Source organism: Amblyomma americanum, chromosome 1 (assembly GCF_052857255.1).
Source record: "Amblyomma americanum isolate KBUSLIRL-KWMA chromosome 1, ASM5285725v1, whole genome shotgun sequence".
NCBI classification, from domain to species: domain Eukaryota; kingdom Metazoa; phylum Arthropoda; class Arachnida; order Ixodida; family Ixodidae; genus Amblyomma; species Amblyomma americanum.
This window is the reverse complement of record NC_135497.1, coordinates 131475862-131488527: the sequence shown is the minus strand read 5'-3', so window position 1 is coordinate 131488527 and position 12666 is coordinate 131475862.

Sequence of the window (12666 nt, the reverse complement as noted above, 5' to 3'; positions counted from 1 at the left end):
CCTCACCGCTGCAGCATATGACTGAGCGCCTAGACAAAATGATAAATTCAAAATGTTTTCCTCCCTCTGTACTTCCAGAGCCATACCTTTAAAACACAGGAAATGGCGAAACGCATGCATTTTCACTGATAAATCGCTGCCAGCTATGGCTATAGTCGTTACTATTTTCATTTATGGCTCTCAGCTCTTCTTTTCATATTCTTGCCTGGTCTCTTGAGGCAATTCACGCACCAGATCTCAGGCCCCACTCTCATCCCTACCTCGTCAAGTCATGGAGGTGGCTCTTCCCGCTGAGGCGTTCAGCTCTTGCGTTGCAGTAAGAACAACAAGCGCAGGCGAAATTATAAACTACGCTCTGCTATGACACAACCACGGGTCGCGGTCTTCACGAGGCGCTCGCAGATCTCCGTGAGGATGAGAAGGCGGTGGATGAACATGACCTGGAGCTAGGGTATGTGGGTGACCCTAGGCTCTTATTTTTTACGTATTCAGTTGTATTTCTCGTTTTACCAAAGACTTTATCTTGTTCAGATGGAGAATGATGTAAGAACCACATAATGCAGTACGTGAACACCCTTCGGTATATTCCCTCTCAATTTCTTGTTCTAAAGCACCCGACCTTGCTAAGGGCACCCTCCTATTTATCTTTTTTTATTTGTGTTTTCAACGAAAACAGGTCGCGAAAGACCAGACCGAGAAAAGGAGACATGCACATACACATGTGTACGTGTCTACCTCGGTCTTGTCTTTTGCTTGCTGTTTTCGTTGAAATCTTGTACCAACTGGCCCGGAAACTTTCCGTAATGAAGTTATTTTTTGCTGTCAGCACGCAGTGATCACAGACTTGCCATTCTTCCATCAGCTACAGGCATTCCACGCCTTTTCGCGTTTTCAAAGTGTGAGGCAGATGTGGGGCTGGGCCGAGTACCAAGAAGGCATAGGTGATATATGAACTAGAAAGACACTAAAATCTGGCGGAGAGATGCTGCAAGCGGGCCTCGCTCGGGAAAAGAGACTGAACTGCACATACAAACACAAGAGAGGCAATGCGGCGGCGCGGGACGCTCCCGCGCTGGGGCCTCCGACAAATATCGAGTTAATGCTCGCGTTTCCAGGGTATACACACACGAACACATGCCCGGGCCGAGGTTAATACAATGGCGTGGAGTCTCTGGCTAAAGGCATGCGTTCTACAGCAGTCCTCATAACAGAATATTTCGTTCTATGTAAACATCAGAGTTGCCACTCTGCGTCTCAGCGGCACCATACCGCGCCTTTTCCCGTTTTCAAGCAATAATTCATTTCGCCCCCGTGCTCCCCCTCCCGTCTCACTGCCCTGCTGCACCCCCCTCGAGTGCTGCACCCGGTGCGGACCGCACCCTCCGCACCCCCCTCGCGACGCCACTGGGCGGAAGCTTCGCGAGCTCACGTGCACTAACACCGGTAAGGTTTTGCAATTTTATTATTGCGAAAGCCTTATATGGTTATGTCGCGTCAACAAAAAGTGTCCGCAAATTTTGTCCCTACGGTTATGTCGTTATGTGGAGATAAATTTGGAAAAGTTTGATTGTGTTAGGTAGTGCGTGAGTAAATCTTGAAATGGGAAAATTTGGTTGCTGAATTGTAATTAGTTAAATAATTAATTGAATTAATGAAAATAAGTGCGGTGTTTGAAGCAGGTTTTGTGCGACTGATTCGATGAAAAACGATGTAAATGCGTGAGAAGGCTTGCTTAGTATTAAAAAAAACAAAATAAAGTAAAAGAAACAAAAACATAAAAATAAAAATGAATACAAATGAAAACAAAACAAGATTTCAAATAATAAAAATAAAAACAGAATTGAAAAATGTAGGGAGAAAGAGAGGAAAGGGAAATGCTTACGCATTTACGCGCTTAAGCTGATATAAGTGCAATCCTGTAATTTTTTAGTTTCTGAACTGCTAAAGTGCATTAAACTTTTTGGGCTTTGCAACTTATCATTCTTAACGTTTAGAAGGCATGAAACTTTATTTTGGAGCGGTTAGTTTCTGGCGGCTGAAAGTTATGTTGCGCGTATGCAACAACGTGCATATGGAGTCTTTCTTGTCAGAAGAGGCGATAGATCCTAAAACCTTCTATGGCCGGGCAATTCCTTCGGAAAGCGAAGACAGTGACCTTTCCGGGAGTGACGATGATACTGAGATTAAGTTTATTTCCTAGGGTTTTTTTTTTGCGGAATGCCTGAATTTTTTCGTACGGGTGCTATCGTGGGGGACCAATAGCACCCACTCCAGCATAGGATGTCAGGGACACGTCATTCCTTGTTTCAATGCTAATAATTGCATTTCTGTTTTCAGGTTGGTCACTGGGTCCTTTCCGAGCGATTTCCTGAGCAACCTCTCGCGACCAATCATAAATTGAACTGCCACCTGCCGCGGTGGCCACAAAGCGGGCGACAGACAGACAGACAGACAGACAGACAGACAGACAGACAGACAGACAGACAGACAGAGACAGACAGACAGACAGACAGAGACAGACAGACAGACAGACAGACAGACAGAGACAGACAGAGGCAGACAGAGACAGACAGAGACAGACAGACAGAGACAGACAGAGACAGACAGACAGAGACAGACAGAGACAGACAGACAGAGACAGACAGAGACAGACAGACAGAGACAGACAGAGACAGACAGACAGAGACAGACAGACAGAGACAGACAGAGACAGACAGACAGAGACAGACAGAGACAGAGACAGACAGACAGAGACAGACAGAGACAGAGACAGACAGAGACAGACAGAGACAGACAGAGACAGACAGACAGAGACAGACAGACAGACAGAGACAGAGACAGACAGACAGAGACAGACAGACAGACAGAGACAGACAGACAGAGACAGACAGACAGAGACAGACAGACAGAGACAGACAGACAGAGACAGACAGAGACAGACAGCGACAGAGACAGACAGCGACAGAGACAGACAGACAGCGACAGACAGCGACATAGACAGACAGACAGCGACAGAGACAGACAGCGACAGACAGCGACAGAGAGCGACAGAGAGTGACAGAGAGCGACAGAGAGCGACAGAGAGCGACAGAGAGAGACAGAGAGAGACAGAGAGCGACAGAGAGAGACAGAGAGAGACAGAGAGAGACAGAGAGCGACAGAGAGAGACAGAGAGCGACAGAGAGCGACAGAGAGAGACAGAGAGAGACAGAGAGAGACAGAGAGCGACAGAGAGCGACACAGAGAGACAGAGAGAGACAGAGAGACAAAAACATAGCGCTTAAGTGCGGGGAATGGTCACTATACTGAGTGCTAGCGCACCAAAAACATTTAGAAATGACGAACTGCAATACCTTTCCCCAGGGAATGTATGGGGCATGGCGCCGGTGTCAATGTGATGCTCGACAGTCGACAATCGAAGGAGGAGCGAAACACCTCAAGAACCGCAAGAAGCTGGGTTCGCTGAGTTGGAGGAAGAGTGGCGTCAATAGAGCGAAAGAATACGTCGGTCAACAACGGGGCGGGCGCAGGAGTAGGTGAGCTGAGGGCGTCCATGGCGACCGGCGGTAATACTGCGGCAGCGTCGGGGTGGTTGAAAACAGAATCAAAGAGCTGCACGGTGCCGACGCATTCCCCGCGGCGCAAAGCGAAGGGGCTTGTTCAAGAAGAACAGCGCGAAAAGACAAGGACCACAGGAAGATACACAAAGACAAGCGCTGACTTTCAACTAAAGATTTATTGCTCGGAACGTGGTAATAAATACATCAGGCTCTAAGCAACAAAAAGAACACATAGGAGTGATACACACTTGTCCACGCACACAAAAAATACCAAACAGATACAGCAGCATTACTTCCTTGCAGATAGAAATTCTAATTCTTTCTTTGACAAAGATATGGAGGGACAACTGATACATGCGTCATTTAGCCGGGCGATTTCAGCAGCTTCAATGATTTCTCGAGTCAGCGTATTGGGGTGTCTACTTAGCACTTTTGTTTGTTGGAAGAATGGTTGGCACGTTTTGCTTTCGCAGTCTCGGCAGTGGATGCCGAGGTGCCCTTTAACAGTATTATAAACAGTGATATTATGTTCTCTTAGGCGCTCGTTCACACATCTGCCCATCTGGCCAACATACTGTTTCCCGCACGAAAGTGGAATAGAATAAATGACACCTTCTTGGCATGCAACAAACTTATTTTCATGCTTTATGGAACACTTTTTTGGCGTGAATTCATCATTAACTCGTTTACACAATTTCCCAAGCTTTTCGGGAGCCGAAAAAACAACTCTTACTTGAGCTCGGTTGCCTATCTTCTTTAGCTTATGGGAAAATTTATGAATGTAAGGAACAACTGTTGTTTTTTCTTTTTCCTTGGCAGACTCTGTCAGATCATTCTTGTTGTTTTTGCTTAAACTTGCGAGCATCGATTCAGAAACGGACACGAGCAGTTGCTTGGGATATCCTGCCTTTACAAGGCGATCAGTTTGCTGGTTGAAACTGTCTTGTTGAGCATGAATGCAAGATTTATTTAGAGCGTTGTAATAGCATGACTTAGCCACGGCACGTTTAACTAGCTTGGAATGCGACGATGCGAATGGAAGTAGAGGCTTGTTGCTTCGCGGTTCAAACGACCAGCAGGTATGATTCGGCGTAAAGCTGAGTCTAAGATCAAGAAATCTAATCATATTATTTTCAGGAACTTCGAAAGTCAACGTGAATGGATGAAGGTACTGGACAAAAATATCTTGAATCTCTTGCTTGACTGGTTCAAAATTGTGGACATCGGTGTCCAACAGAACAAAAAAATCGTCAACAAACCGAAAACAGCGCAAGGCTTTTGACCCTTCTAATTGTCGTTGGAGCCTTCTGTCCTTTTGTGCGAGCAACAGATCACTAAGCACGGGCGCTATGCATGAGCCGATGCAGACTCCTTTTTTCTGCAGGTAAAGAACACCATCCCAGATTGCAAATGTTGAATTTAAATACACTTCAAGCAGTTCTAAGAACCCTGAGACTGAGATGCCTGCCTCATTTTGGAAGGCAACAACGTCGTGTTTTTCGATGCATTCTTCGATACATAAAAACAGCTCATAATGCGGCAGTGAATAATAAAGGTCTTTTACATCAAACGAGCAAGCCATGAGTCCTTTGTTCTTATGGGTTTCTAAAACCTGAATTACGTCCTGTGATTTTTTCACCAGAAAGGGATCGTCTAAGGTCAATGAATTTAAAATCTTCTTAAGAAACACTGCTACACATTTTTGCCACGCGCCGTTCTCAGAGACGATTACACGGAAAGGACATTCCGGTTTGTGCGTCTTGGCATTAAAGAAAAGCTGCAAACTGAGTCCTTTACATTTGTCAATTGAATTTGCCAAGACATCAAGGTTATGTTTTTTACATGTTTTTTTGGCTTTTGCCTTGATCTTAGCCAGAGAAACCTTATTTGCTACATTGAAGGATGAAAGAATGGCTTCTCGACCCTTAGTTACATACAGATGCGACGGTAGCACAAGGAAACCTCCTTCCTTATCCGCGGGAAGTAAACGCAGCGAATGTTCTTTCAAATAAGACACAGTTCTTTTAACTGGACCGGAATTCCCTGGTCCCTTACAACGTAGCCATGCCATGAGTTGGTATGCCATGTTCTTCTTGAACATGGCATACCAACTCGCCCAAGCATCAGTCCTAAGGGGCTTGAAAACGGGTTGAATACCCACAGTGCGGTGAGGCCGGTGGAGAAAGTGAGCAGGGCATAGGGCAGACATAGAAAAGTAGGAGACGTCGTAAAGATGACACTGGCATCGCGAAAACAAGCACAGGAGAGAGGCACAATCACGGAAGAGCACGCAGGAATATCGGTTCTGTCGGCGAAAAAAGCTTTGCAGAAACAGGGGCACCGCAAATTTCAGTCTCTGGCACGGGATTCGGCAAAGTAGAGAGCTACTTGAGCCCGAGCACAGTCGACGACCGCGTCGTGGAGCGATAGGAAATCCCAGCCCAAGATGACCGAATGCGAGCATGACGGCAGAACGATGAACTCAACCAAATATAAAATGTCTTCTATGACTACTCGAGCAGTGCACGCTGCTAACGGCTGGATGAGGTGCGCACTTGCAGTTCGTAATGACAGGCCAGAAAGGGCAGTCTTCACTTTCCTCAAAGAGCGGCAAAACGCTGCATTCATGACAGAAACCGCAGCACCGGTGTCGACAAGCGCCATCACAGATACGCCCTCCACAAAAACTTCAATTAAATTAGCGGCAGACCGACGAGGCCTTTCAAATTTCGACGACTCCGCAGTTCTCGCCTCAGGAACTGCGGCACCTAGTTTTCCTCTCTAGTGGTCGTGGGATGCCGTCACATCGGAGAGATGGAGCGCCGACGTGGAGAAGGCGAACGGCGTCCAGATAAGGAGGTGCGCTCAGGAGACAGAGAGCAGCTTAGGGGCGGCTCAGCAGGAGGTGAGTACTGACGCTGGGACCAGTAACCGGAAACTTCAGGAGGTGTTCGTGAGACGTTCATGTGTCGACGGCAAAGCCGCGCCACATGACCTGGCAAGCCGCAGAAGTAGCAGATCGGACGGCTTTCAGGCGTGCGCCAGGAGTTTCCCAGTTGAGCAGGCGGTCGATTATTATCAGGTGTGCCCCAGGAGGTTCGCAGATGAGCAGGCGGCGGAATAAAAGCAGCGGGCTCTCGAACGGGACCAGGAGGCGCAGCATAGGTAGGTGAACGAGGTCGCGCAACAACGCCCGCAAATTTCATAGGGGCCGCGACAGGCGTGGGCTGAGAGGCTTGCGGGAGAGCCTCAGCGACCTGTTCTTGAATGATGTGCCGCATATTCGGAGTTATGTGTGGTGATGGCTCTTCATGGCGTGAAATAAGCGAGAGCTGCCGAGCGACTTTTTCACGGATGAAGCTCTTGATGCGCGGCAGGAGCGATGACTGGTATCTTGCATCGTTCAGGCCAGCAAGCGAGTCGACGTTCGTGGTGCGTTCGCGTGTCAGAGCCCTCTGCTTGCGTAGTTATTCGAACCTCTGATATAGGGTGACGACTTCTGCGACGGTGCGCAGGTCTCGCGCCAACAATATCTGAAAGGCGTCGTCATCAATGCCCTTGAGAATATGCCTGATCTTGTCGGCTTCGGGCATCTGTGCGTTCACCCTCTTGCAGAGATCGACGACATCCTCGATGTAACTCGTGGAGTTCTCCTCTACATGCTGCGACCGCGCACGCAAGCGCTGTTCGGCACGGACTTTTGGCATTCTCTTTCTTTTGTGAGCGAATATTCTGAAATTTTCTCCCCACTGCTTTCGTTTATGCCCTTGTAACGTGCAAGCTGCCATTCCATGTAGCTGAGTCAAAGGCGACGGAGAGGTCGATGCGTTTCTGACAGCCGGAAGGCCGAATACCTCAGAGAAGTTTGCTTTGAAAACGGACCATGATGTAACGTCCGCCTCGTGGTTTTGATACCACCGATTCGCCACGCCCGTCATATAGAAAATCACATTGTTCTGTTTGGTGTCCGTGTCCCACTTGTATGCGCTCACCCGCTCATACGATGTGAGCCAATCCTCAACATCATGGTCGTCTGTGCTGCTGTAGATAGCGGGGTCTCGCTGGCGGAGAGAACCAGCACAGATGATGGCGGCCGGGCTCACTTGTACGGCTTGGTGGTTGGCATCCGAAGGCATCGCGGTAGGGGGTAGCATTCGGTTGCGGAGTTCCAGGGCGAGAGGATATTACCCGGCACCTGCACCAAATGTAAGGCGGGATTTATTCGGAGAAGCTTCTTAACGGGAGCAGGGCCAACAGTAGTCCGAGGTCAGCTAGTCCAGCCAAGAGCGTGCACCAGGCGATGGCCATGCGGCTCGCGCGTTTGCCCGTCGTCTTCCTTACAGTAGTTAGAAGACGTTTACAATACGATTTGCGGCATTCATTTTGTACTTGCGAATTTTGTTATACCGCAGCGGTGGCTGAGTGGTTGAGTACCCGCCTCGCATGCTGGAGGTGCGGGGTTCGATCCCCAGTGCCGCCGGGTACCCACCAGTGACACAATGGGTACAAGCTTTCCCTGGCCTGGTGTTCGGCTTATAAAGGGTGAAATGCTTGAAAAATGGGTCTTTGACCCCACCTTGAGTAATCGAAAATACATTATGGCATGACGCTCTTTGGCCATAGATGCCCTTGCGCCATAAAAATCCATCATCATCATGAATTTTGTTTGTTTTGTTCAGCGAAAGAGGAGCACTGTGGGCTCACATCAAACTTGCACTGTGGACTGAACAACTTTGCTGCATGCTTCAAGCTAGATGTTGACGTCAGCTGCAACTATTCCACGTGAATGAAAGGAACAGGATAAAAAAACGGTTTATTGTGTTCAATAAAGATCAGTTCCAAAACAAACGGCACAAGCAGCATCTGAGCTGTTGCACTAAATGGGGAAGCGCAGAAAAAAAAGAGCATACCTGGAAGATATCGTGTCACCAGCATCTGATGCAGAAGAATGGCACAGCAGAAACAAAAAGTAGAACTACGAAACCAGCAGCTAAGATCCCATTCGAAATCTCCCGAGATGTGCTTCGTTACATGAGTCGCGCTGACATGCACATGTATGCCCGCGTCTGTCATGTCGTGAAACATTCGTTGTATGGTGGGCAGCCCAAGAAAATAAAATAAAAATGTCTCTGCCCGTACCGTGTATGGCACAACGAGACTAAAACAATTTAAAATAAATAGTGAGGCACAAGCAGAACGCGAATTTTCTCGCCTCCTTGCCTACGTGACACACCGATTATTCCTTCATCTCGTGGTAGCTTCTATATTAGCCGCGAAGTTACTGACGAATAGGCTGAAACGCAAAAACAGAACAGTTCAACGAAAAGCGCACCAGGAAAGGCGTCTAAATTGTTTTGAATAAGATGTTGGATGCGCACCCTTCTTGGCGTACACGTCGGCTTCGTCTCTGTAGTGACGCTTTCAGTTTAGCTCCCGTCTACTGCAAATAAAATGTGCATACCTTCTCTGTGCACGTTTATACCAGCACAACCCCCAAACAGCTTCCGGTAATAGTCAAAGAAAGCGTCAATAACACCGGGACCATCGCTGTATGTGCAACCACCATACTGAATTTCCAATATTTCTTTAGCAAGAGCAATCTGCCTTTCATCGCTCACGGCTCGACGAGATGCTTGCTCATCAGCACCGGTGTCGACAAGCGCCATCACAGATACGCCCTCCACAAAAACTTAAATTAAATTAGCGGCAGACAAACGAGGCCTTTCAAATTTCGACGACTCCGCAGTTCTCGCCTCAGGAACTGCGGCACCTAGTTTTCCTCTTGAGTGCTCGAAGGATGCCGTCTCATCGGAGAGATGGAGCGCCGACGTGAAGGGCTCAACCAAAGTACGGCCGAGCTCTCGAAGGTGATGTCTCTTCAAAAACGCGATTCTTGCCTAGGTTTCAATAGCCTAGTTTTTGTTTCTTGTTTAAATAAGTCCCATTTTTGCAAAACTGAGAGATCACCGCGTGACCATGTATCATTGAAGCAAGTAGATACAGCACGTTTGAAGATTTCATCTGAGAGCAGACAGATATTCAACTTCCACAGCTCCCATCGAGGATGTAGTATGCGTCGACTGTACCTTCCTATCTGAAGAGACACCATGCAGTGATCACTGAAGAATATGGGCCCCACCCAGTAACCAAAAACGGTGGCTAACATGTCTGCTGAAACGTAAATCATGTCAAGCCTAGCACTAGAGGAGCGCTGTAAATGACTGAAATGAATATTATGTCCCTTATCGTGCCCAACATCCACCAGGTTGTATTCGCATGCCAAATCAGTAAGTAAAGCAGCACTAGGGTCATAACGCTTACTTAACACTGCTCGGTCTTCATCCCTACAAACACAATTTAAATCTCCCAATAGCATAATTTTACGATCCGTGCACAAATGGTCGACTAGTAACAGAAAAAAAAGCCTTCTATCACGCTGCTCTACATGGGCATAAACACAAATAATTCGCCAGTTTACGCCCGAAATTGCGAAGTCAGAGCAGATAAGTCGCCCGTCATCATCTGTGCGATACGACACGGCAGTAAGCCCCAGTGTGTTGGCCAGGAATAGCATGCAACCTCCTGATAAGCCTCTCGAGTGACTAACGTTAACATTGAAATCTCACAAAAAGGCTCGAGAGCAGCTTCAGTCTCCTCATCAGAGGACAGCTTGGTTTCCTGGATGGTTGCTACACTCACACCCCATTTCTTTAAAAGATGCCGTAACTGTTGCTGCCTTCGACGGTTACGCAAACCCCCAATGTTAAGGGTAGCGACCTGAAATGCCGCGACGCCCGCCATTTTTGGTGTTTGTCTTATTGAACGCCAGCCCCTGTACTGGGGTGGCCCGCCTGAAAATCGGCGGCCTGTAGGGCAGACATCGCCCTTCGTTTTGAGGTTACCTTCCCTGTGCCACCATGCCAGATGTCTTCTGCTTATCGCCATCGACATATACCTCGTCATCTGCAGGACGCTTCAAAGGTGCGCTGTTGTCCATCGCTTCTTCTGAGACAGCTAAGGCTTTGGCCCATGAAGCCGAGTGGACCACGTCGCCGGCGAAGAAGGCATGTCGCACATTCGCTGGCTGTAGCGCCTCCACTGACTCTACAGAAGGGGTGTACAGCTCTCGGGATCGCTGGCTGACAGATCGCTTCTGAGCAGCAAGCACAGGACTCAAAGTAGCAGGCCCAGGCACACCTGGGTCCGGTGGCTTTGGGTCCGGAGACGGGGATTCCTGTTTGTCTGTACTTGAAGGCGGTCCCTTGCCATTATTTGGCACAGAAGTCTGTGGTCCATCTTCTGTTGGGAGCTTATGACTCAGTTCAACCGACGCTTCCACAACATCCGACACATCCATTATGTGCTCTGACACCACTTTATCCTCATGTGTCCAGTTGCCCTGGCGTGACCTGTCAGCATAACTCATGACACAGTTTTCTACTGTGTGCCCAAAGCGTCGGAATTGGGTGCATCGGTTTGGTTTGGTTTGGTTTATGGGGGTTTAACGTCCCAAAGCGACTCAGGCTATGAGAGACGCCGTAGTGAAGGGCTCCGGAAATTTCGACCACCTGGGGTTCTTTAACGTGCACTGACATCGCACAGAACATAGGCCTCTAGAATTTCGCCTCCATCGAAATTCGACCACCGCGGCCGGGATCGAACCCGCGTCTTTCGGGCCAGCAGCCGAGCGCCATAACCACTCAGCCACTGCGGCGGCTTATTGGGTGCATCGAGGCGTGCGATACGCCGTACATGGCCCACACGGTTACAACGAAGACACCGCGGAGGTCTGCCTGGGATCACACTAAAGCTTGTACCCCGAAAACGTTAAGCGTGTGAGGAATTGTACTTGCTGACAATCCGTCCTTAAGCGTGAGCGAGATTTCATGGCTCGCTGTTTCCATATGCTCCATTCCGGGGCACCGCCACTTCTCGTGCTCGATAGCTTGTACAGTTACAAAAGGCTTCAAAGCTTCCACAATCCTCCGGTGCTCCATATAGCGTGGGAGCCAAAGAAGTTAAGCTCCACGTTTTTGGTGTCCGGGTACACGATATATTTTAGACCTTTGACGTAGAACTCTGCTTTGTCAATAAGCTTCTGTGTTGAGGAACTGCTCTAGCAGGTAACCAAACGTGGCTCATTTGGTACTGGCCAATACACAGAATCTCACGGAGGTCCAGGATCTGCGCGAGTGCGTCTCGGAAGTCGGGAGCACGGTATGGGCGACCCTTGAGGTCAGCATGCAGAAAGACGCTGTTAAACAGCGCAGATTAAACAGCCTCAGGTGGTCGTGACTAATCCGGAGCCGTCCACAATGGCGTCCCTCATAGCCCACGTGCCGCTTCGGGACGTTAAACTCCACATAGCACATAACAAAGTTCGAAACAAAAGTAAATAAAAAAGAGTGTGCGTGTGGCACCGGTCAGGGCATTGCTCGAGAAGGCGACGGTGAATGAACAGTACGTCGAGCATCGTCGCATGGGTGCAGATGCCGGTGTCGTAACAGTTACTAGCGCAAAAGCTAGACGAACGGTACGTCATTGCCAGTTACGTCAACCAACCAACCAACCAACCAACCAACCAACCAACCAACCAACCAACCAACCAACCAACCAACCAACCAACCAACCAACCAACCAACCAACCAACCAACCAACCAACCAACCAACCAACCAACCAACCAACCAACCAACCAACCAACCAACCAACCAACCAACCAACCAACCAACCAACCAACCAACCAACCAACCAACCAACCAACCAACCAACCAACCAACCAACCAAATAAAAAAGTTTATTTCCATCAAAGAGATGCCTACACGGAAAGGAGCTATTAGCATGTTAGAATTACCCCTTGAGGTAAAATATAGGAAGCTGTGGTACAAATGCTGAGCACGGCGGGTTCGTCTATACCTCCTCAGCGTACGAGAGTAGCAAAGAATAATCATCTTTCTTTCTTTCTTTCTTTCTTTCTTTCTTTCTTTCTTTCTTTCTTTCTTTCTTTCTTTCTTTCTTTCTTTCTTTCTTTCTTTTCTTTCCTTCTTTCTTTCTTTCCTTCTTTCCTTCTTTCTTTCTTTCTTTCAGTCTTTCTTTCTTTCTTTCTTT